Raw genomic sequence first — 2,478 nt, 5'->3', positions numbered from 1 at the left:
TGAGCCACTGCCCCCAGCCAATACAATTCTTAAAGGTTATTTTGTTTATTGTTCCAAATGCTGATACAACAAAACAATTCTACAAAGATTAGAATTATATCTAATTTTTATTTTTGTTTTATAATTTTAAAAAGTATTTGCTCAAAAAGAATATGATTGTCTTAAATGTATTTGGCTACTGCATATTATCCTAATATTTTATTTTATTTTATTCTTGGTTTTTAAGACAGGATCTCACTCTATGCCTCAGGAAGGAGTGCAGTGGTGCAATCATAGCTCACTGTAACCTCAAACTCCTGGGCTCAAATGGTCTTCCCACCTTAGCCTCCTAAATAGCTGGGACTACAGATGTGTGCCACCACACCTGACTAAGTTTAAAACAAATTTTTGTAGTCTTAAACTCCTAGCCTCAAGCAATCTTCCCATTTTGACCCCCCAAAGTGCTGGGATTACAGGCATAAGCCACAATGTCTGGCCCTTAATATTTGTATTGACTGTTCACCTATTTCCCTATTTATTAATAACTTTTTGTAAGTTCCTATGTTTGTACATAAAATTAGATACTTTCATAATCCCCATTAAGTATTGTAGCATTTAACTCCTGCCATAATCAATATATATTTATACTTCAAATGACTGAAACATTTCAACATATAAGGCATGTGGGGAGGTTTTCACCCCAGTTGACATCTAGAATGCTTACCTACATTTGAAAATGTTTAGATATTAAAAATAAACCTAAATTATATTCTTTGTTCATATTACTGACAGTTTGGTACTGATTATATATGATGATAACATATAAGATCACGTCTTGCACCAGTTCTGGGATGGCAGAAGTAGTGTTGAGGTAGACATTTGGCCTTCCAAAGGGTAAGGCCAAAGGTGAGAGCAGATTCTGGCCAAATATTAAAGCCAAAGCTAACTTTCTTTTCTCTTCTTTTCTTTTTTTTTTTTAGACGGAGTCTCGCTCTGTCACCCAGGCTGGATTGCAGCGGCACGATCTCAGCTCACTGCAACCTCCACCTCCCAGGTTCAAGCGATTCTCCTACCTTAGCCTCCTAAGTAGCTGGGATTATAGGCGCCCGCCACTATGCCCAGCTGATTTTTATGTTTTTAGCAAAGATGGGGTTTCACCATGTTGGCCAGGCTAGTCTCGATTTCCTGGCCTCAAGTGATCCAGCCACCTTGGCCTCCCAAAGTTTTGGAATTACGGGCGTGGGCCACCGCACCCGGCCCCAAAGCTAACTTTCAATGCATCCCTACAGCTGACTCTTACTTTTTCCCCTGCTCCAGAACTGTCCTAGATGATGTGACTTAGAAAGTATCATAATAAAATCTGGGATGATTTTAATCCATAAGAGCACACAGAGGAACATTATAACATCCTGCTTCATTTGGCTTCACTTCCACATAGCATCCCATGCCTTCACTAATACCACCCCCACCCCTGCCCCAGAAGACATACATCTCTTCCTTTTGTGAGCTGGGTCCTTTTAAAATTACTAGGGTGGGCAAGTTAAGTGGAGAGTGCACCTGCAGTGAAAAAAGGGAGATAACTGAAAAAAGATGAAAGAACTTGACCAGATTCTTTTGTAGTTAATAAGTGTGATGATTGGATTTTCATGCTCTTATGTAAGATGTGCCTCCCTCAACCTTGTCATGGCATCTTGGCACATTACCCATCTGATGTGGAAAAAAAGAAAAAAGAAAGAAAGAACTTGATCAGGAGACTGAACATGAGAAGAGCCAGAGAGGACCACGGTTTTCTTTAGAAAAGAAGAGGCTGCAGAGGTGAAACATCACTGGAATCATTAAATGATTGTTGGAGGTTATGCATTGTTTCTAATTTCCCCTAAGCATGGATGTAAAAATTGCAGGAAACCACTCTTGGATGGAAGAAGCCACATTAAATGTTGGAGAAAGTTGCTGAGGCAGGATCTCAAGAGTTGGGTGGAAGAAGAACCAGTGGAGCAATGATGTCCTCAGAACCAGCAAACATACTAGGCAGACTTCCCAGTTTTAATGCTCTTTATGGTTTTGTAAAAAGTAAGAACAGCCTTTCTCTAACAAGGGATATCCTGAACAAGAGATGGGTTGCCCTTAAACTTCTGGTTGTCTATTGCTGATTAAAAGGAAGGCCAGCTAAGCACAATGCAGTATCCTAGATTGTATCCTGCAATAGAAAAAGGACATTAGTGGAAAAACTAGTGAAATCTAAGTTTGGAGTTTAGATAATGGCAATGTATCAGTGTTAGTTTCTTGGTTTTGAAAAGGTACCAGGATAGGCCGGGTGTAGTGGCTCATGCTTGTAATCCCAGCACTTTGGGAGGCCCAGGCTGGCAGATCACCTGAGGTCAGGAATTCAAGACCAGCCTGACCAAAATGGTGAAACCCCATCTCTACTAAAAATGCAAAAATTAGCTGGGTGTGGTGGCACACGCCTGTAATCCCAGCTACTTGGGGGCTGAGGCAGGA

General features: G+C 40.6%; 1 non-coding gene across 1 annotated transcript; it reads left to right on the top strand.

The window, feature by feature from the left end:
- The first annotated feature begins 1,587 nt into the window (after window positions 1-1,587).
- Window positions 1,588-1,692, top strand: LOC117078685. The gene has a single exon (XR_004435115.1). It is a non-coding gene; the product is annotated as a small nucleolar RNA U13 (small nucleolar RNA).
- Window positions 1,693-2,478: the final 786 nt, after the last annotated feature.

This window comes from Trachypithecus francoisi, unplaced genomic scaffold, assembly GCF_009764315.1.
Source record: "Trachypithecus francoisi isolate TF-2019V2 unplaced genomic scaffold, Tfra_2.0 Lachesis_group6, whole genome shotgun sequence".
NCBI classification, from domain to species: domain Eukaryota; kingdom Metazoa; phylum Chordata; class Mammalia; order Primates; family Cercopithecidae; genus Trachypithecus; species Trachypithecus francoisi.
Note: the sequence above shows the minus strand (reverse complement) of the source record. Positions and strands in the feature narration are given on the sequence as shown.